The sequence below is a fragment of the Tursiops truncatus genome, unplaced genomic scaffold (genome assembly GCF_011762595.2).
Source record: "Tursiops truncatus isolate mTurTru1 unplaced genomic scaffold, mTurTru1.mat.Y mat_scaffold_136_arrow_ctg1, whole genome shotgun sequence".
Taxonomy (NCBI): domain Eukaryota; kingdom Metazoa; phylum Chordata; class Mammalia; order Artiodactyla; family Delphinidae; genus Tursiops; species Tursiops truncatus.
In genome coordinates, this window is record NW_022983198.1 from 60,177 (window position 1) to 83,769 (window position 23,593).

The 23,593-nt window shown below is 44.9% G+C and overlaps 1 long non-coding RNA gene across 1 annotated transcript; it reads right to left on the minus strand.

The window, feature by feature from the left end:
* Positions 1 to 4,368: 4,368 nt before the first annotated feature.
* On the minus strand, positions 4,369 to 11,339 carry LOC141277724 (uncharacterized). The gene is made up of 2 exons (XR_012329485.1): positions 8,965 to 11,339; positions 4,369 to 8,357 (listed from the first exon to the last, which is right to left on the minus strand). It is a non-coding gene; the product is annotated as an uncharacterized lncRNA (long non-coding RNA).
* Positions 11,340 to 23,593: the final 12,254 nt, after the last annotated feature.

Genomic DNA, 23,593 nt, shown 5'->3' on the forward strand with positions numbered 1-23,593 from the left:
GCAGATTTCCTTTGCAAGCTTGCTTGGTTGGCCAAAAAGGGCGTATGCGTTTTTTCCTGAATATATTCAGGAAAAAACGCATACGCCCTTTTTGGCCAAGTGCATCATTGTGGACGTTCTGCCTCTTTTCCTATGCTTTCAATGCAGTTCCAGTCTACCTCCTGAAATCGGTTTCCTGCAATTCTGCCCCACTTTCAAGTCCTCTTGGCAGCCTTACTTCAGTCTATGTTTGGACGATAGCTGTCATTTATAACTCTGCAGGTTTGTGAATTACAGTGCCCCTGAACTCCTTTCTTCAACTCGCTTTCTTGTGACCTGGCCGCAACACCGCAGGATGGACTCAGGCCCTAATCTGGTTCCGGCACGGCACGCTGAGCCTTTGGTTATTTCCTCTTCCTGGTGGGAAATGAGAGTTAAATTTGCCCGTCCAGACACCTCCAGCTAGTCTCTCATTGGTTCTCGCTATTCCTGTTCATCTTCCACAGAAATTGCAAACTGGGCCAAACAGGAGGTTAAAGGCGCTGACTCTCCAAGTGGGGAGAGTGTTAGTAAAGCGTCTGGAATGTTGCACCTGAGTACCAGGGGAGGAAAACTGAGACATATTTGAACACGTCTCCCGTTCACATGGTTGATCATACTTGGGTTCCACATGCATGTTTTAGCTGTAGGAAGAATACCTTAAACCTGGAGAGTTAAGACCCGTGTAATGGGTACCATGCAATATGACTTCAAAGGGTCTTCATTTGCTCACCGAACCTCTCCAATCCTATCACTGCTGCGTTTATGCCCCTGTACACATGCTTGATTCTCTTTCGGAGACATAGCAATCCATAGGTTTTAAGATACTTACTAGTCAGGTACATTCTTAGGCGTTTAATATGCGGTGTTGAGTCCATTTCGTTGAGCAAGGAGTAGCTCTTGTCTATTCCATATTTGGCTTAAGGAACTTTATCTGTGCTCATTTCAATCTCTGGTTTTATGCAGCACCCCAACTCACCTTTACCCTTAAGCAAGCATAAGTTGGTTTTCTAAATTTGAGACCCTGTTCTGTTCTGTAATTCAGTTCCTGTGTAGCCAAGTTTACATTCCGTGTATTACTGATATCTTATGATGTTTCTTTTTCTGTGTGACTTATTTCAGTTAGAATCATCATACCTGAATCCACTCATTGTGCTGCTAAGGGCCTGATGACACAGATTTCATTGCTGAGTGATATTGCTTTGTAAGTAAATACCACAACTTCTTTATCCATTTTTCACTTTCTGCGATGTTGAACTTGTACTGTAAACGAGGTTCTTGTAAACAGAGCCGTTCCAAACTTTGGGGTGGCTGTGTCTTTTTGATTTTAATTGCCCTAAGCTATAGGACCATAAGTGGAAGTGCCCTAGGTTCTGTTGCTTTGTTTTTTAGATGTTTCAGGAAATACCATACACTTCTCCCGAGTGGTTGTTGGCAATTTACATCCCGCCCATCAGCATAACAAGGCTCCCAGTTCTCCATGGCCTGTCCTGCCTTTCTGGATTTTACACTATTTTCAGATGGCCCTTTTGACCGGGGGGAAGTGAGACTTCATTGTAGTGCAGATTTCCTTTGCAAGCTTGCTTGGTTGGCCAAAAAGGGCGTATGCGTTTTTTCCTGAATATATTCAGGAAAAAACGCATACGCCCTTTTTGGCCAAGTGCATCATTGTGGACGGTCTGCCTCTTTTCCTATGCTTTCAATGCAATTCCAGTCTACCTCCTGAAATCGGTTTCCTGCAATTCTGCGCCGCTTTCAAGTCCTCTTGGCAGCCTTACTTCAGTCTATTTTTGGACGATAGCTGTCATTTATAACTCTGCAGGTTTGTGAATTACAGTGCCCCTGAGCTCCTTTCTTCAACTCGCTTTCTTGTGACCTGGCCGCAACACCGCAGGATGGCTTCAGGCCCTAATCTGGTTCCGGCCCGGCATGCTGAGCCTTTGGTTAATTCCTCTTCCTGGTGGGAAATGAGAGTTAAATTTGCCCGTTCAGACACCTCCAGCTAGCCTCTCATTGGTTCCCGCTATTCGTGTTCATCTTCCGCAGAAATTGCAAACTGGGCCAAACAGGAGGTTAAAGGGACTGACTCTCCAAGTGGGGAGAGTGTTAGTAAAGCGTCTGGAATGTTGCACCCGAGTACCAGGGGAGGAAAACTGAGACATATTTGAACACGTCTCCCGATCACATGGTTGATCATACTCTAGGTTCCACATGCATGTTTTAGCTGAAGGAAGAATACCTTAAACCTGGGTAGTTGAAACCCGTGGAATGGGTACCATGCAATATGACTTCAAAGGGTCTTCATTTGCTCACCGAACCTCTCCAATCCTATCACTGCTGCGTTTATGCCCCTGTACACATGCTTGATTCTCTTTCGGAGACATAGCAATCCATAGGTTTTAAGATACTTACTAGTCAGGTACATTCTTAGGCGTTTAATATGCGGTGTTGAGTCCATTTCGTTGAGCAAGGAGTAGCTCTTGTCTATTCCATATTTGGCTTAAGGAACTTTATCTGTGCTCATTTCAATCTCTGGTTTTATGCAGCACCCCAACTCACCTTTACCCTTAAGCAAGCATAAGTTGTTTTTCTAAATTTGAGACCCTGTTCTGTTCTGTAATTCAGTTCCTGTGTAGCCAAGTTTACATTCCGTGTATTACTGATATCTTATGATGTTTCTTTTTCTGTGTGACTTATTTCAGTTAGAATCATCATACCTGAATCCACTCATTGTGCTGCTAAGGGCCTGATGACTTAGATTTCATTGCTGAGTGATATTGCTTTGTAAGTGAATACCACAACTTCTTTATCCATTTTTCACTTTCTGCGATGTTGAACTTGTACTGTAAACGAGGTTCTTGTAAACAGAGCCGTTCCAAACTTTGGGGTGGCTGTGTCTTTTTGATTTTAATTTCCCTAAGCTATAGGACCATAAGTGGCAGTGCCCTAGGCTCTGTTGCTTTGTTTTTTAGATGTTTCAGGAAACACCATACACTTCTCCCGAGTGTCTGTTGGCAATTTACATCCCGCCCATCAGCATAACAAGGCTCCCAGTTCTCCATGGCCTGTCGTGCCTTTCTGGATTTTACACTTTTTTCAGATGGCCCTTTTGACCGGGGGGAAGTGAGACTTCATTGTAGTGCAGATTTCCTTTGCAAGCTTGCTTGGTTGGCCAAAAAGGGCGTATGTGTTTTTTCCTGAATATATTCAGGAAAAAACGCATACGCCCTTTTTGGCCAAGTGCATCATTGTGGACGTTCTGCCTCTTTTCCTATGCTTTCAATGCAATTCCAGTCTACCTCCTGAAATCGGTTTCCTGCAATTCTGCCCCGCTTTCAAGTCCTCTTGCAGCCTTACTTCAGTATATTTTTGGATGATAGCTGTCATTTATAACTCTGCAGGTTTGTGAATTACAGTGCCCCTGAGCTCCTTTCTTCAACTCGCTTTCTTGTGACCTGGCCGCAACACCGCAGGATGGCTTCAGGCCCTAATCTGGTTCTGGTACGGCACGCTGAGCCTTTGGTTAATTCCTCTTCCTGGTGGGAAATGAGAGTTAAATTTGCCCGTCCAGACACCTCCAGCTAGCCTCTCATTGGTTCTCGCTATTCCTGTTCATCTTCCGCAGAAATTGCAAACTGGGCCAAACAGGAGGTTAAAGGGACTGACTCTCCAAGTGGGGAGAGTGTTAGTAAAGCGTCTGGAATGTTGCACCCGAGTACCAGGGGAGGAAAACTGAGACATATTTGAACACGTCTCCCGATCACATGGTTGATCATACTCTAGGTTCCACATGCATGTTTTAGCTGAAGGAAGAATACCTTAAACCTGGGTAGTTGAAACCCGTGGAATGGGTACCATGCAATATGACTTCAAAGGGTCTTCATTTGCTCACCGAACCTCTCCAATCCTATCACTGCTGCGTTTATGCCCCTGTACACATGCTTGATTCTCTTTTGGAGACATGGCAATCCATAGGTTTTAAGATACTTACTAGTCAGGTACATTCTTAGGCGTTTAATATGCGGTGTTGAGTCCATTTCGTTGAGCAAGGAGTAGCTCTTGTCTATTCCATATTTGGCTTAAGGAACTTTATCTGTGCTCATTTCAATCTCTGGTTTTATGCAGCACCCCAACTCACCTTTACCCTTAAGCAAGCATAAGTTGGTTTTCTAAATTTGAGACCCTGTTCTGTTCTGTAATTCAGTTCCTGTGTAGCCAAGTTTACATTCCATGTATTACTGATATCTTATGATGTTTCTTTTTCTGTGTGACTTATTTCAGTTAGAATTGTTAGACCTGCGCGGTCTCCTAGGAGTTTCGACTCGCCCAGGAAACAACAAGAGTCGGAAGTCGATGCAAAACGCAAGAGGTTTATTGAAGGCCGGTGCACCGGGGTTCCTTGGTCCTCACGCAGGAGGTCGAAGAAGGAACCCTTTCGGGCGCGAATATGTCAGTTTTATAGGTTCCCACTTCCCCGTATGTAAATTATAGATTTGGTTGTGTTCTCCTGCTGATTGGTCCCGGCTTAGGCTCGGACCAGAGAGGGAACTTGTCCCCAGCTGCCTGATTGGTCTTTGACAGACACCTTTTTTACATTTTGTTATCTCCCTCCTTCTCGGAAGGGGGCCGGACATCCTGGAAATTCACCCATTGTCTAAGAAGCCCCTATTGTCTGGAGAGTTCTTAATCATTAGCTGGAACAATGTCCCTCGAGTCCCACATTCCCCCCTTTTTCTTGTGACTATTGATTCCAATCATGGAATCTCAACCTTCTGTTCGTAAACTTTGGTACTGTTGTCTTAACATTAGAACTTGTACAGTACTGATACGTTCTCTAATAAATGCTATCAAGCGATTTAGAACACATGGTCCAAAAGTTAAAATCAACAATAAAACAATGAGAGGTCCCAACAGAGTAGAGATTAAGGTGGTAAACCAGGGGGACTTATCAAACCATGATTGAAACCATCCTTTTTCATTCTCTCTCTCCCTTTGCCTTTTATCTAAGCGTTCCCTTAGTTTATCCATGGTTTTGGTAATGGTTCCTGAATGATCAATATAAAAGCAACATTATTCTTTTAGAGCGGCGCATAATCCCCCTTCCTTAAGAAACAGCAAATCTAGGCTGCAACACCATTCCTGAAAGTGAGGTGAGTGATTCCTTTAGTTGAGTTATGGAACTTTCTAATGCTCGAAGGTCGATGTCTACAGCCTGTCTTAAACTTGCATAATGCTGGGGTTGTTGTATGAGGGCTGTGGTTCCTGTTCCTATCCCGGCAGATATTCCTAGTCCTAGAAGGACAGCCGATGTGAGGGTTACAGGTTCTCTTTTGTTTTTTTGTTTTTTCTACATATTCATCTAAAAAGGATGAGTCTGAATGGTAGATAAGTCTAGGGACTAATTGCACTAACACACAAAAGTCAGCTGAAGTATTAAGAACCTCTAAAGAGACACAAGGGGTGAGCCCCGTGTTACATGTCCACCATCCATCTTGAGGAGGTACAAGATATCCTGAGCCTGAAGGGAGGCTAAAATCATGACAAAGGTGTCTATGGGACTGGGGAGCTGTTCCTATACAAGTACCATTTCCAAAAACCGAGGACAGGGTTAATTTACTGTTCCCTTCTTGCTTCCATCGACATTGGTCTGAGGAGGTAGAATTAGTATAGTTGGAGCTATATCTTATAGCATCATAATAAGGGGGAGGGGCAGCATAGCAAAGCCAACATGATTTTGTAGCCTCTGGGTTTGTAGCATTGAGAACCGTAAAGGCTGCCTGCACCAAAGAAAGCATCCTATCCTGAGGAGTCCCAGGCTTAACTGTGGGTTCTTTGGATCCAGGTTTCATTAGTCTCATTCTTTGTTGACGTAGTTGAAGGGGCCGGGGGAAGCAAAGGGGGGCCAAGTATGGGATTTGGGCCTATTGATATAGGAGCAGGAGGCTCAATCTTTAGCTTAAGGGTCATTAATATTCCTAAATCATATCCCCTCACGTAAAATCTAACGCCCCAAGAATGACCATTTATCCATTTTTTATCTCTTTTTCCGGGATTACTAAAGGAAATTTTAAGGGGATGACACCATCCTGAACATTTACTCCGGTGTCCGGTATCCTCATTATGAGAATAATTAGCCGTTACAGTAATAAAATCCCAAGTTGAGGTGGGTTTCCAATTAGTATCCCCGGTAGTTTCACATCCCCAGCTTTTGCAATAAAAGTTTTCAGTTCCACCACATTTATAATTCAGAGATCAAGGGCGGTGGAACCCGGGGCATACGTAGAAAGTGAGGATACCAAGCATCATTCTTTTGCCTGCATTTTTGCAACCCGGCCCAAACCAATCAGTTTCCGAAACTTTGGAAGGGGCAGTGTTCATATCATGAGAATCTTCTGTATCCCAATAAGGTGCTCCTATAGCCAATTTACAAACATCAGGAAAAAGATCTGGCCACCAGGTCCAGGGGGGTGCAGTATGACTAATGGACCAGGTTACATCTCCAGTCTGAGAAATTACCTGCCAAGTTAAACGTTGGGGGAGGTGAGGGCTAAAATCACTTACAGTCAGTAAAGGCAGTAAAACCAAAATTATAAGTCTTAGGTTCGTAGAAGCTTGAGTTTGAGCGGGTTGTCGGTTCTTTGGGCCCGCCATCCTGATGATGCCGTCGCTGGTGCAGCCTTCACATGTGAAGCATGGATCCAGGCAGCGATGCCGTCCACTTTTATGGCCGTTGGGGTGGTGAGGAGGACGGTGTATGGTCCTTTCCATCGGGGTTCCAACGTCTGGGTTCGATGCCAACGGACGTATACGGAGTCTCTGACTTGGAAAGGATGAGTTTCTCCCGGTGTTCCCGGTTGGTAGGCCTTGGCGAGTTGGGACCATATTTCTTTCTGGACCAATTGGAGTCCCAGTAGCCTAGCATATAAGTCAGTGTTATTTTGACAATCAGGTTTTATTTCTTTTCCTAAAGTGAGGAGGGGAGGCGGGGCACCATATAATATTTCAAAAGGAGTAAGATGGTATCAGGAAGGTGTATTTCTAACCCGGAATAGGGCCAAAGGAAGGAGCACCGTCCAATCGGTACCGCCAGTCTCCAAGGACAATTTAGTTAGGGTCTCTTTTAGAGTCCTATTCATTCTTTCTACCTGACCTAAACTTTGGGGTCTATAGGCACAATGTAATTTCCAATCAGTCCCCAAATATCTGGCCACATCCTGACTTACCTGGGCGACGAAGGCTGGACCATTATCAGACCCTATTACCTTTGATGCTCCAAATCGAGGAAAAATTTCTTCTAAAATCTTCTTGGCTACTACAGCAGCTGTTTCTTTCTTTGTTGGGAAAGCCTCTATCCATCCTGAAAAAGTGTCTACAAAAACTAAAAGGTATTTATTACCGTACCTTCCAGGACGCACTTCGGTAAAGTCCACTTCCCAGTAAGTTCCTGGGCGGTCCCCCCTGAGTCTCTTTCCAGTTTCAAGTTTCCCTTTGTGAGCATTTACCTGTTGACATGGGACGCATTCCTGCACAATTTGTTCAGCTAATTTTGTCATTCCAGGGGTTTCGTACCCGGCTTTTTGTAACAAGGCTACCATCTTTTTAGTCCCCAAATGTGTCCATCTGTGCATCTGTTGTAACATGGATTCTGCTTGCTGAGGGGACAAAGTTCCTTTTGTTGTGGCCGGGATGATTTCTTCATCGCGGCCTGGTTTTTCAGGAACTTTATCTGACAGTCCTAAAATGACTTCTCCCGATGCTATTTCTCGGGCCACTTGGTCAGCCATATTATTTCCCCTAATTATTGGGGTATTTCCTTTTTGATGTCCAGGGCAGTGGATGATACTGACTTTAGTAGGAAGCATGAGTGCAGTCAACAAAGCCACGATTTCGTCTTTGTTTTTAATTTCTTTGCCACCTGAAGTTAGTAGCCCTCTGTTGGTAAATGGCACCGTGGATATGAGCGGTAGCAAACGCATATCTACTGTCTGTGTAGATGTTTACTTTTTTATTCTCTGCCATCTCTAATGCCCTCGTCAGGGCAATTAATTCAGCTCGTTGGGCTGAGGTCCCTTGTGGTAGTGCCGCTGCCCATATGACTTGTTTTCCGTCTACCACGGCTGCCCCAGTTCGACGCTTACCTTCCTCCAGGAAACTGCTCCCATCCGTGAACCAGGTGAAATCAGCATCAGGGAGGGGCAGGTCCATCAGATCTGGCCTACTGCCATGTGCTGCGGCTAGTACTTCCTGACAATCATGTATGATGGTGGAGCCTTCCAAGTCAGGATCAGGTAGCAAGGTGGCTGGATTGAGTCCTGTGGCTGGAGCAAACTTGATGCGGTCTGAGTTTAGCAACAGGGTTTGGTAATGGGTTATCCTGGCATTAGTTAGCCACCTATCCGGTGGTTGACGGACTACATTTTCCAGGGCATGAGGAGCTGTTATCGTTAGATTTTGTCCTAAAGTTAGTTTGTCAGCATCTTTGACTAGAACGGCCACTGCAGCGATTATCTTTAAACAGGTGGGCCATCCTGATGCCACAGGGTCCAATTTTTTTGACAAATAAACAACTGGGCGATTCCAGGGACCCAATTTCTGAGTCAATACTCCTTTTGCAATGCCCTTATTTTCGGCCACATATAAATGAAAAGGTTTGGTTACATCTGGCAGTCCTAGGGCTGGAGCTGAAAGTAAAGCTCGTTTGATTTGGTCAAAAGCCCGTTGTTCCTTATCGCCCCAAACGAAAGGAGTGCTGTTTTTGGTTAGGGGGTACAATGGGGCTGCCAGCTCAGCAAACCCTGGAATCCATAGTCTACAGAATCCAGCTGTCCCCAAAAATTCTCTAACCTGCCTGGCGTTTTTGGGAGCCGGAATTTGGGCCACCGTATCCTTTCTGCTCTCCGTGAGCCATCTTTGCCCCCCTTTTAATAGATACCCCAGGTAACTAACCTGTTGTTGGCATATTTGTGCTTTCTTGGCTGAGGCTCTATATCCCAGGGTTCCAAGTTCCGTTAACAGTTTTTCAGTACCCTTGATACAATCTTCTTGGGTCTCAGCAGCTAATAAAATATCATCAACGTATTGGAGTAATGTTACCTGGGGATTTGATTCTCTATATAATGCCAAATCCTGATGGAGGGCTTCATCAAAGATGGTCGGGGAGTTCTTAAATCCCTGAGGTAGCCGTGTCCATGTCAGCTGACCAGACATTCCCGATGTTGGATCTTTCCATTCGAAGGCAAAGTAGGGTTGGCTCAGGGGGGAGAGTCTTAAACAGAAAAAAGCATCTTTAAGGTCCAAAACAGTATACCACGTATGTTGAGGTGGAAGAGTGCTCAGGAGGTTGTAAGGGTTTGGAACTGTGGGGTGGAGGTCTGCCACCCGTTTGTTTACCTCTCGTAGATCCTGCACCGGCCGATAATCATTTGTTCCTGGTTTCTTTACCGGCAGGAGAGGGGTGTTCCATGCTGATTGACATCTTATTAAGATGCCCAAGTCTAGTAGCCTCTGTATATGGGGACGGATACCGTCTTTGGCTTCTCTACTCATGGGGTATTGACGGACCGTTATTGGGGTGGCAGTTGCCTTGAGTTCCACTAGCACCGGGGGCCGATTTTTGGCCATCCCCATTCCGGCAGTTTCTGCCCAGGCTTGAGGGAACCGAGTTACCCAATCAGTAACATTAACTCGTGAGGATGAAGGCTGCTCGTATAATTTATATTCATCTTCTAATTTCATAGTCAATATCTGAAGTAACCTTCCCTTATTATCAGTTATGGTGGGACCTTCTGGCTGAAAGTGGATTTGAGCCCCTACTTTGGAGAGTAAATCTCTTCCCAGCAAAGGATAGGGGCATTCCGGAATAATCAAAAATGAATGGGTTACTCGTCCAATCCCAAGATCTACTGTCCTTCGTGTGGTCCATGAATATTTATTCCCAGTGGCTCCTTGTACCCATGACCTTTTAGCTGAGATAGGACCTTTTGAGTGGAGAAGGACGGAGTGCTGGGCTCCGGTATCTACCAAAAATTGAACAGGTTCCCCCTCCACTTTAAGAGTTACCCGGGGCTCGGGGAGAGGGTTCGAGCCCTGACTTTCCTAGTCTTCTTCTTCCAATGTTAAGATTTTGTTTTTGGTTGGCCTTCCTCCATTCTTTTTCTTAGGGCATTCTCTCGCCCAATGTCCTTTTTCTTTACAGTAGGCACATTGGTCCTTGTCTAATGGCCGCCTTCTGTCTGCCGTTCGCCCTTCCTGCCTATTTCTATCCCCTATATTTCTTCCTCCAACCACAGTGGCCAGTATCTTACTTAAATTCCTCTCCTGTCTCTTATCCCGTCTTATTTCACGGGCTTCCTGCTCTTTCTGCTTTCTTTCTTCCTTCTCTTCCTCTGTTTCTCTTTTGTTACATACTTTATCTGCCTCTTTTACTAACTCCTGAAGCGAAAATCCCTGCAAGCCATCTAGCCTCTGTAATTTCTTCTTAATATCAGGGGCCGCTTGATTTATGAAAGCCATTGCTATAGTAGCCCTATGTCCCTCCGAAGTTGGATCATAAGGGGTAAAGCGTCTAAAGGCTTCCATTAAACGTTCCAGGAACACAGTTGGCGATTCCTGGGGCCCCTGAGTTACTTCCCTTACCTTAGCCAAATTAGTGGGCCGTCTGGCCGCTCCATGGAGACCCGCCACCAGAGCCTGGCGATACATTTTCAGGCGCTCCCTACCTTCCGGGGCATTGAAATCCCAGTTTGGCCTGACGAGTGGGAAACCAGCATCAATCTCGTTAGGCAGCTGGGTAGGTTGCCCATTGGCGCCTAATACATTTTTTTTCTGGCTTCTAAAAGAACCCGTTGCCTCTCCTCAGTCGTTAGGAGAGTCTGGAGCAGCTGCTGACAATCATCCCATGTGGGCTGGTGGGAGAAAACAAGAGATTCTATTAAAGCGGTAAGGGCCTGTGGATTTTCGGAAAAAGTTGGGTTATGCATTTTTCAATTATAAAGATCTGCAGAGGAAAAGGGCCAATATTGGAGAGGTCTATTCCCTTGGCCATCGGGGGGGGCCATATTCTCTAAGAGGTAGGGCAGTGGAGTCCGGGGAGATTGCCCTCCGGCTCCTAGTGCCCACTGAGGGACCCCTTTCTTCTTCCATCATGGATGGTTCCCTTGGTGCCGAGGGCAGTGGAGCTGGGGGTCCTCTAGGTGGTAGGGGATTCGGGGCCGGAGGATAAGGGGGTGGGGAATCCAAAAGAAGCAAATCGGACTGCGGGTCAGGATAAATCGCCTTCGGTAGATCCGGGGCGTCGTGTAGCTTCTCCGTGTTGGGGTTTTTCTTTATCCATTTTTCACTTTCTGCGATGTTGAACTTGTACTGTAAACGAGGTTCTTGTAAACAGAGCCGTTCCAAACTTTGGGTGGGTGAGAATTTAAATTTCCCTAAGCTATAGGACCATAAGTGGAAGTGCCTTAGGCTCTGTTGCTTTGTTTTTTAGATGTTTCAGGAAACACCATACACTTCTCCCGAGTGTCTTTGGCAATTTACATCCCGCCCATCAGCATAACAAGGCTCCCAGTTCTCCATGGCCTGTCCTGCCTTTCTGGATTTTACACTTTTTTCAGATGGCCCTTTTGACCGGGGGGAAGTGAGACTTCATTGTAGTGCAGATTTCCTTTGCAAGCTTGCTTGGTTGGCCAAAAAGGGCCAAGTGCATCATTGTGGACGTTCTGCCTCTTTTCCTATGCTTTCAATGCAATTCCAGTCTACCTCCTGAAATCGGTTTCCTGCAATTCTGCCCCGCTTTCAAGTCCTCCAGCCTTACTTCAGTCTATTTTTGGACGATAGCTGTCATTTATAACCGGCAGGTTTGTTCACAGTGCCCCTGAGCTTTTCACCAAGGAACTGGCCGCAAACCGCAGGATGGCTTCAGAGCCCTAATCTGGTTCCGGCACGGCACCTGAGCCTTTGGTAATTCCTCTTCCTGGTGGGAAATGAGAGTTAAATCTGCCCGTCCAGAGGTCCTCCAGATTCTCATTGGTTCTCGCTATTCCTGTTCATCTTCCGCAGAAATTGCAAACTGGGCCAAACAGGAGGTTAAACAGACTCAGCTCGAGCTTAGAGTGTTAGTAAAGCGTCCCGAATGTTGCACCCGGTACCGGGGAGAAAACTGAGACATATTTGAACACGTCTCCCGATCACATGGTTGATCATACTCTGGTTCCACATGCATGTTTTAGCTGAAGGAAGAAACCTTAAACCTGGAAGTTGATGGAATGGGCACCATGCAATATGACTTCAAGGGTCTTCATTTGCTCACCGAACCTCTCCAATCCTATCACTGCTGCGTTTATGCCCCTGTACACATGCTTGATTCTCTTTCGGAGACATAGCAATCCATAGGTTTTAAGATACTTACTAGTCAGGTACATTCTTAGGCGTTTAATATGTGTTGAGTCCATTTCGTTGAGCAAGGAGTAGCTCTTGTCTATTCCATATTTGGCTTAAGGAACTTTATCTGTGCTCATTTCAATCTCTGGTTTTATGCAGCACCCCAACTCACCTTTCCCCTTAAGCAAGCATAAGTTGGTTTTCTAAATTTGAGACCCTGTTCTGTTCTGTAATTCAGTTCCTGTGTAGCCAAGTTTACATTCCGTGTATTACTGATATCTTATGATGTTTCTTTTTCTGTGTGACTTATTTCAGTTAGAATCATCATACCTGAATCCACTCATTGTGCTGCTAAGGGCCTGATGACATAGATTTCATTGCTGAGTGATATTGCTTTGTAAGTAAATACCACAACTTCTTTATCCATTTTTCACTTTCTGCGATGTTGAACTTGTACTGTAAACGAGGTTCTTGTAAACAGAGCCGTCCCAAACTTTGGGGTGGCTGTGTCTTTTTGATTTTAATTTCCCTAAGCTATAGGACCATAAGTGGAAGTGCCCTAGGCTCTGTTGCTTTGTTTTTTAGATGTTTCAGGAAACACCATACACTTCTCCCGAGTGTCTGTTGGCAATTTACATCCCGCCCATCAGCATAACAAGGCTCCCAGTTCTCCATGGCCTGTCCTGCCTTTCTGGATTTTACACTTTTTTCAGATGGCCCTTTTGACCGGGGGGAAGTGAGACTTCATTGTAGTGCAGATTTCCTTTGCAAGCTTGCTTGGTTGGCCAAAAAGGGCGTATGCGTTTTTTCCTGAATATATTCAGGAAAAAACGCATACGCCCTTTTTGGCCAAGTGCATCATTGTGGACGTTCTGCCTCTTTTCCTATGCTTTCAATGCAATTCCAGTCTACCTCCTGAAATCGGTTTCCTGCAATTCTGCCCCGCTTTCAAGTCCTCTTGGCAGCCTTACTTCAGTCTATTTTTGGACGATAGCTGTCATTTATAACTCTGCAGGTTTGTGAATTACAGTGCCCCTGAGCTCCTTTCTTCAACTCGCTTTCTTGTGAGCTGGCCGCAACACCGCAGGATGGCTTCAGGCCCTAATCTGGTTCCGGCACGGCACGCTGAGCCTTTGGTTAATTCCTCTTCCTGGTGGGAAATGAGAGTTAAATTTGCCCGTCCAGACACCTCCAGCTAGCCTCTCATTGGTTCTCGCTATTCCTGTTCATCTTCCGCAGAAATTGCAAACTGGGCCAAACAGGAGGTTAAAGGACTGACTCTCCAAGTGGGGAGAGTGTTAGTAAAGCGTCTGGAATGTTGCACCCGAGTACCAGGGGAGGAAAACTGAGACATATTTGAACACGTCTCCCGATCACATGGTTGATCATACTCTAGGTTCCACATGCATGTTATAGCTGAAGGAAGAATACCTTAAACCTGGGAGTTGAAACCTGTGGAATGGGTACCATGCAATATGACTTCAAAGGGTCTTCATTTGCTCACCGAACCTCTCCAATCCTATCACTGCTGCGTTTATGCCCCTGTACACATGCTTGATTCTCTTTCGGAGACATAGCAATCCATAGGTTTTAAGATACTTACTAGTCAGGTACATTCTTAGGCGTTTAATATGCGGTGTTGAGTCCATTTCGTTGAGCAAGGAGTAGCTCTTGTCTATTCCATATTTGGCTTAAGGAACTTTATCTGTGCTCATTTCAATCTCTGGTTTTATGCAGCACCCCAACTCACCTTTCCCCTTAAGCAAGCATAAGTTGGTTTTCTAAATTTGAGACCCTGTTCTGTTCTGTAATTCAGTTCCTGTGTAGCCAAGTTTACATTCCGTGTATTACTGATATCTTATGATGTTTCTTTTTCTGTGTGACTTATTTCAGTTAGAATCATCATACCTGAATCCACTCATTGTGCTGCTAAGGGCCTGATGACATAGATTTCATTGCTGAGTGATATTGCTTTGTAAGTAAATACCACAACTTCTTTATCCATTTTTCACTTTCTGCGATGTTGAACTTGTACTGTAAACGAGGTTCTTGTAAACAGAGCCGTCCCAAACTTTGGGGTGGCTGTGTCTTTTTGATTTTAATTTCCCTAAGCTATAGGACCATAAGTGGAAGTGCCCTAGGCTCTGTTGCTTTGTTTTTTAGATGTTTCAGGAAACACCATACACTTCTCCCGAGTGTCTGTTGGCAATTTACATCCCGCCCATCAGCATAACAAGGCTCCCAGTTCTCCATGGCCTGTCCTGCCTTTCTGGATTTTACACTTTTTTCAGATGGCCCTTTTGACCGGGGGGAAGTGAGACTTCATTGTAGTGCAGATTTCCTTTGCAAGCTTGCTTGGTTGGCCAAAAAGGGCGTATGCGTTTTTTCCTGAATATATTCAGGAAAAAACGCATACGCCCTTTTTGGCCAAGTGCATCATTGTGGACGTTCTGCCTCTTTTCCTATGCTTTCAATGCAATTCCAGTCTACCTCCTGAAATCGGTTTCCTGCAATTCTGCCCCGCTTTCAAGTCCTCTTGGCAGCCTTACTTCAGTCTATTTTTGGACGATAGCTGTCATTTATAACTCTGCAGGTTTGTGAATTACAGTGCCCCTGAGCTCCTTTCTTCAACTCGCTTTCTTGTGAGCTGGCCGCAACACCGCAGGATGGCTTCAGGCCCTAATCTGGTTCCGGCACGGCACGCTGAGCCTTTGGTTATTTCCTCTTCCTGGTGGGAAATGAGAGTTAAATTTGCCCGTCCAGACACCTCCAGCTAGTCTCTCATTGGTTCTCGCTATTCCTGTTCATCTTCCGCAGAAATTGCAAACTGGGCCAAACAGGAGGTTAAAGGCTGACTCTCCAAGTGGGGAGAGTGTTAGTAAAGCGTCTGGAATGTTGCACCCGAGTACCAGGGGAGGAAAACTGAGACATATTTGAACACGTCTCCCGATCACATGGTTGATCATACTCTGGGTTCCACATGCATGTTTTAGCTGAAGGAAGAATACCTTAAACCTGGAGAGTTGAAACCCGTGGAATGGGTACCATGCAATATGACTTCAAAGGGTCTTCATTTGCTCACCGAACCTCTCCAATCCTATCACTGCTGCGTTTATGCCCCTGTACACATGCTTGATTCTCTTTCGGAGACATAGCAATCCATAGGTTTTAAGATACTTACTAGTCAGGTACATTCTTAGGCGTTTAATATGCGGTGTTGAGTCCATTTCGTTGAGCAAGGAGTAGCTCTTGTCTATTCCATATTTGGCTTAAGGAACTTTATCTGTGCTCATTTCAATCTCTGGTTTTATGCAGCACCCCAACTCACCTTTCCCCTTAAGCAAGCATAAGTTGGTTTTCTAAATTTGAGACCCTGTTCTGTTCTGTAATTCAGTTCCTGTGTAGCCAAGTTTACATTCCGTGTATTACTGATATCTTATGATGTTTCTTTTTCTGTGTGACTTATTTCAGTTAGAATCATCATACCTGAATCCACTCATTGTGCTGCTAAGGGCCTGATGACACAGATTTCATTGCTGAGTGATATTGCTTTGTAAGTAAATACCACAACTTCTTTATCCATTTTTCACTTTCTGCGATGTTGAACTTGTACTGTAAACGAGGTTCTTGTAAACAGAGCCGTCCCAAACTTTGGGGTGGCTGTGTCTTTTTGATTTTAATTTCCCTAAGCTATAGGACCATAAGTGGAAGTGCCCTAGGCTCTGTTGCTTTGTTTTTTAGATGTTTCAGGAAACACCATACACTTCTCCCGAGTGTCTGTTGGCAATTTACATCCCGCCCATCAGCATAACAAGGCTCCCAGTTCTCCATGGCCTGTCCTGCCTTTCTGGATTTTACACTTTTTTCAGATGGCCCTTTTGACCGGGGGGAAGTGAGACTTCATTGTAGTGCAGATTTCCTTTGCAAGCTTGCTTGGTTGGCCAAAAAGGGCGTATGCGTTTTTTCCTGAATATATTCAGGAAAAAACGCATACGCCCTTTTTGGCCAAGTGCATCATTGTGGACGTTCTGCCTCTTTTCCTATGCTTTCAATGCAATTCCAGTCTACCTCCTGAAATCGGTTTCCTGCAATTCTGCCCCGCTTTCAAGTCCTCTTGGCAGCCTTACTTCAGTCTATTTTTGGACGATAGCTGTCATTTATAACTCTGCAGGTTTGTGAATTACAGTGCCCCTGAGCTCCTTTCTTCAACTCGCTTTCTTGTGAGCTGGCCGCAACACCGCAGGATGGCTTCAGGCCCTAATCTGGTTCCGGCACGGCACGCTGAGCCTTTGGTTATTTCCTCTTCCTGGTGGGAAATGAGAGTTAAATTTGCCCGTCCAGACACCTCCAGCTAGTCTCTCATTGGTTCTCGCTATTCCTGTTCATCTTCCGCAGAAATTGCAAACTGGGCCAAACAGGAGGTTAAAGGCGCTGACTCTCCAAGTGGGGAGAGTGTTAGTAAAGCGTCTGGAATGTTGCACCCGAGTACCAGGGGAGGAAAACTGAGACATATTTGAACACGTCTCCCGATCACATGGTTGATCATACTCTGGGTTCCACATGCATGTTTTAGCTGAAGGAAGAATACCTTAAACCTGGAGAGTTGAAACCCGTGGAATGGGTACCATGCAATATGACTTCAAAGGGTCTTCATTTGCTCACCGAACCTCTCCAATCCTATCACTGCTGCGTTTATGCCCCTGTACACATGCTTGATTCTCTTTCGGAGACATAGCAATCCATAGGTTTTAAGATACTTACTAGTCAGGTACATTCTTAGGCGTTTAATATGCGGTGTTGAGTCCATTTCGTTGAGCAAGGAGTAGCTCTTGTCTAGTCCATATTTGGCTTAAGGAACTTTATCTGTGCTCATTTCAATCTCTGGTTTTATGCAGCACCCCAACTCACCTTTCCCCTTAAGCAAGCATAAGTTGGTTTTCTAAATTTGAGACCCTGTTCTGTTCTGTAATTCAGTTCCTGTGTAGCCAAGTTTACATTCCGTGTATTACTGATATCTTATGATGTTTCTTTTTCTGTGTGACTTATTTCAGTTAGAATCATCATACCTGAATCCACTCATTGTGCTGCTAAGGGCCTGATGACATAGATTTCATTGCTGAGTGATATTGCTTTGTAAGTAAATACCACAACTTCTTTATCCATTTTTCACTTTCTGCGATGTTGAACTTGTACTGTAAACGAGGTTCTTGTAAACAGAGCCGTCCCAAACTTTGGGGTGGCTGTGTCTTTTTGATTTTAATTTCCCTAAGCTATAGGACCATAAGTGGAAGTGCCCTAGGCTCTGTTGCTTTGTTTTTTAGATGTTTCAGGAAACACCATACACTTCTCCCGAGTGTCTGTTGGCAATTTACATCCCGCCCATCAGCATAACAAGGCTCCCAGTTCTCCATGGCCTGTCCTGCCTTTCTGGATTTTACACTTTTTTCAGATGGCCCTTTTGACCGGGGGGAAGTGAGACTTCATTGTAGTGCAGATTTCCTTTGCAAGCTTGCTTGGTTGGCCAAAAAGGGCGTATGCGTTTTTTCCTGAATATATTCAGGAAAAAACGCATACGCCCTTTTTGGCCAAGTGCATCATTGTGGACGTTGTGCCTCTTTTCCTATGCTTTCAATGCAATTCCAGTCTACCTCCTGAAATCGGTTTCCTGCAATTCTGCCCCGCTTTCAAGTCCTCTTGGCAGCCTTACTTCAGTCTATTTTTGGACGATAGCTGTCATTTATAACTCTGCAGGTTTGTGAATTACAGTGCCCCTGAGCTCCTTTCTTCAACTCGCTTTCTTGTGAGCTGGCCGCAACACCGCAGGATGGCTTCAGGCCCTAATCTGGTTCCGGCACGGCACGCTGAGCCTTTGGTTATTTCCTCTTCCTGGTGGGAAATGAGAGTTAAATTTGCCCGTCCAGACACCTCCAGCTAGTCTCTCATTGGTTCTCGCTATTCCTGTTCATCTTCCGCAGAAATTGCAAACTGGGCCAAACAGGAGGTTAAAGGCGCTGACTCTCCAAGTGGGGAGAGTGTTAGTAAAGCGTCTGGAATGTTGCACCCGAGTACCAGGGGAGGAAAACTGAGACATATTTGAACACGTCTCCCGATCACATGGTTGATCATACTCTGGGTTCCACATGCATGTTTTAGCTGAAGGAAGAATACCTTAAACCTGGGAGTTGAAACCCGTGGAATGGGTACCATGCAATATGACTTCAAAGGGTCTTCATTTGCTCACCGAACCTCTCCAATCCTATCACTGCTGCGTTTATGCCCCTGTACACATGCTTGATTCTCTTTCGGAGACATAGCAATCCATAGGTTTTAAGATACTTACTAGTCAGGTACATTCTTAGGCGTTTAATATGCGGTGTTGAGTCCATTTCGTTGAGCAAGGAGTAGCTCTTGTCTATTCCATATTTGGCTTAAGGAACTTTATCTGTGCTCATTTCAATCTCTGGTTTTATGCAGCACCCCAACTCACCTTTCCCCTTAAGCAAGCATAAGTTGGTTTTCTAAATTTGAGACCCTGTTCTGTTCTGTAATTCAGTTCCTGTGTAGCCAAGTTTACATTCCGTGTATTACTGATATCTTATGATGTTTCTTTTTCTGTGTGACTTATTTCAGTTAGAATCATCATACCTGAATCCACTCATTGTGCTGCTAAGGGCCTGATGACATAGATTTCATTGCTGAGTGATATTGCTTTGTAAGTAAATACCACAACTTCTTTATCCATTTTTCACTTTCTGCGATGTTGAACTTGTACTGTAAACGAGGTTCTTGTAAACAGAGCCGTCCAAACTTTGGGGTGGCTGTGTCTTTTTGATTTTAATTTCCCTAAGCTATAGGACCATAAGTGGAAGTGCCCTAGGCTCTGTTGCTTTGTTTTTTAGATGTTTCAGGAAACACCATACACTTCTCCCGAGTGTCTGTTGGCAATTTACATCCCGCCCATCAGCATAACAAGGCTCCCAGTTCTCCATGGCCTGTCCTGCCTTTCTGGATTTTACACTTTTTTCAGATGGCCCTTTTGACCGGGGGGAAGTGAGACTTCATTGTAGTGCAGATTTCCTTTGCAAGCTTGCTTGGTTGGCCAAAAAGGGCGTATGCGTTTTTTCCTGAATATATTCAGGAAAAAACGCATACGCCCTTTTTGGCCAAGTGCATCATTGTGGACGTTCTGCCTCTTTTCCTATGCTTTCAATGCAATTCCAGTCTACCTCCTGAAATCGGTTTCCTGCAATTCTGCCCCGCTTTCAAGTCCTCTTGGCAGCCTTACTTCAGTCTATTTTTGGACGATAGCTGTCATTTATAACTCTGCAGGTTTGTGAATTACAGTGCCCCTGAGCTCCTTTCTTCAACTCGCTTTCTTGTGAGCTGGCCGCAACACCGCAGGATGGCTTCAGGCCCTAATCTGGTTCCGGCACGGCACGCTGAGCCTTTGGTTATTTCCTCTTCCTGGTGGGAAATGAGAGTTAAATTTGCCCGTCCAGACACCTCCAGCTAGTCTCTCATTGGTTCTCGCTATTCCTGTTCATCTTCCGCAGAAATTGCAAACTGGGCCAAACAGGAGGTTAAAGGGCTGACTCTCCAAGTGGGGAGAGTGTTAGTAAAGCGTCTGGAATGTTGCACCCGAGTACCAGGGGAGGAAAACTGAGACATATTTGAACACGTCTCCCGATCACATGGTTGATCATACTCTGGGTTCCACATGCATGTTTTAGCTGAAGGAAGAATACCTTAAACCTGGGAGTTGAAACCCGTGGAATGGGTACCATGCAATATGACTTCAAAGCGTCTTCATTTGCTCACCGAACCTCTCCAATCCTATCACTGCTGCGTTTATGCCCCTGTACACATGCTTGATTCTCTTTCGGAGACATAGCAATCCATAGGTTTTAAGATACTTACTAGTCAGGTACATTCTTAGGCGTTTAATATGCGGTGTTGAGTCCATTTCGTTGAGCAAGGAGTAGCTCTTGTCTATTCCATATTTGGCTTAAGGAACTTTATCTGTGCTCATTTCAATCTCTGGTTTTATGCAGCACCCCAACTCACCTTTCCCCTTAAGCAAGCATAAGTTGGTTTTCTAAATTTGAGACCCTGTTCTGTTCTGTAATTCAGTTCCTGTGTAGCCAAGTTTACATTCCGTGTATTACTGATATCTTATGATGTTTCTTTTTCTGTGTGACTTATTTCAGTTAGAATCATCATACCTGAATCCACTCATTGTGCTGCTAAGGGCCTGATGACATAGATTTCATTGCTGAGTGATATTGCTTTGTAAGTAAATACCACAACTTCTTTATCCATTTTTCACTTTCTGCGATGTTGAACTTGTACTGTAAACGAGGTTCTTGTAAACAGAGCCGTTCCAAACTTTGGGGTGGCTGTGTCTTTTTGATTTTAATTTCCCTAAGCTATAGGACCATAAGTGGAAGTGCCCTAGGCTCTGTTGCTTTGTTTTTTAGATGTTTCAGGAAACACCATACACTTCTCCCGAGTGTCTGTTGGCAATTTACATCCCGCCCATCAGCATAACAAGGCTCCCAGTTCTCCATGGCCTGTCCTGCCTTTCTGGATTTTACACTTTTTTCAGATGGCCCTTTTGACTGGGGGAAGTGAGACTTCATTGTAGTGCAGATTTCCTTTGCAAGCTTGCTTGGTTGGCCAAAAAGGGCGTATGCGTTTTTTCCTGAATATATTCAGGAAAAAACGCATACGCCCTTTTTGGCCAAGTGCATCATTGTGGACGTTCTGCCTCTTTTCCTATGCTTTCAATGCAATTCCAGTCTACCTCCTGAAATCGGTTTCCTGCAATTCTGCCCCGCTTTCAAGTCCTCTTGGCAGCCTTACTTCAGTCTATTTTTGGACGATAGCTGTCATTTATAACTCTGCAGGTTTGTGAATTACAGTGCCCCTGAGCTCCTTTCTTCAACTCGCTTTCTTGTGAGCTGGCCGCAACACCGCAGGATGGCTTCAGGCCCTAATCTGGTTCCGGCACGGCACGCTGAGCCTTTGGTTATTTCCTCTTCCTGGTGGGAAATGAGAGTTAAATTTGCCCGTCCAGACACCTCCAGCTAGTCTCTCATTGGTTCTCGCTATTCCTGTTCATCTTCCGCAGAAATTGCAAACTGGGCCAAACAGGAGGTTAAAGGCTGACTCTCCAAGTCGGGAGAGTGTTAGTAAAGCGTCTGGAATGTTGCACCCGAGTACCAGGGGAGGAAAACTGAGACATATTTGAACACGTCTCCCGATCACATGGTTGATCATACTCTGGGTTCCACATGCATGTTTTAGCTGAAGGAAGAATACCTTAAACCTGGAGAGTTGAAACCCGTGGAATGGGTACCATGCAATATGACTTCAAAGGGTCTTCATTTGCTCACCGAACCTCTCCAATCCTATCACTGCTGCGTTTATGCCCCTGTACACATGCTTGATTCTCTTTCGGAGACATAGCAATCCATAGGTTTTAAGATACTTACTAGTCAGGTACATTCTTAGGCGTTTAATATGCGGTGTTGAGTCCATTTCGTTGAGCAAGGAGTAGCTCTTGTCTATTCCATATTTGGCTTAAGGAACTTTATCTGTGCTCATTTCAATCTCTGGTTTTATGCAGCACCCCAACTCACCTTTCCCCTTAAGCAAGCATAAGTTGGTTTTCTAAATTTGAGACCCTGTTCTGTTCTGTAATTCAGTTCCTGTGTAGCCAAGTTTACATTCCGTGTATTACTGATATCTTATGATGTTTCTTTTTCTGTGTGACTTATTTCAGTTAGAATCATCATACCTGAATCCACTCATTGTGCTGCTAAGGGCCTGATGACATAGATTTCATTGCTGAGTGATATTGCTTTGTAAGTAAATACCACAACTTCTTTATCCATTTTTCACTTTCTGCGATGTTGAACTTGTACTGTAAACGAGGTTCTTGTAAACAGAGCCGTTCCAAACTTTGGGGTGGCTGTGTCTTTTTGATTTTAATTTCCCTAAGCTATAGGACCATAAGTGGAAGTGCCCTAGGCTCTGTTGCTTTGTTTTTTAGATGTTTCAGGAAACACCATACACTTCTCCCGAGTGTCTGTTGGCAATTTACATCCCGCCCATCAGCATAACAAGGCTCCCAGTTCTCCATGGCCTGTCCTGCCTTTCTGGATTTTACACTTTTTTCAGATGGCCCTTTTGACCGGGGGGAAGTGAGACTTCATTGTAGTGCAGATTTCCTTTGCAAGCTTGCTTGGTTGGCCAAAAAGGGCGTATGCGTTTTTTCCTGAATATATTCAGGAAAAAACGCATACGCCCTTTTTGGCCAAGTGCATCATTGTGGACGTTCTGCCTCTTTTCCTATGCTTTCAATGCAATTCCAGTCTACCTCCTGAAATCGGTTTCCTGCAATTCTGCCCCGCTTTCAAGTCCTCTTGGCAGCCTTACTTCAGTCTATTTTTGGACGATAGCTGTCATTTATAACTCTGCAGGTTTGTGAATTACAGTGCCCCTGAGCTCCTTTCTTCAACTCGCTTTCTTGTGACCTGGCCGCAACACCGCAGGATGGCTTCAGGCCCTAATCTGGTTCCGGCACGGCACGCTGAGCCTTTGGTTATTCCTCTTCCTGGTGGGAAATGAGAGTTAAATTTGCCCGTCCAGACACCTCCAGCTAGCCTCTCATTGGTTCTCGCTATTCCTGTTCATCTTCCGCAGAAATTGCAAACTGGGCCAAACAGGAGGTTAAAGGGCTGACTCTCCAAGTGGGGAGAGTGTTAGTAAAGCGTCTGGAATGTTGCACCCGAGTACCAGGGGAGGAAAACTGAGACATATTTGAACACGTCTCCCGATCACATGGTTGATCATACTCTGGGTTCCACATGCATGTTTTAGCTGAAGGAAGAATACCTTAAACCTGGAGAGTTGAAACCCGTGGAATGGGTACCATGCAATATGACTTCAAAGGGTCTTCATTTGCTCACCGAACCTCTCCAATCCTATCACTGCTGCGTTTATGCCCCTGTACACATGCTTGATTCTCTTTCGGAGACATAGCAATCCATAGGTTTTAAGATACTTACTAGTCAGGTACATTCTTAGGCGTTTAATATGCGGTGTTGAGTCCATTTCGTTGAGCAAGGAGTAGCTCTTGTCTATTCCATATTTGGCTTAAGGAACTTTATCTGTGCTCATTTCAATCTCTGGTTTT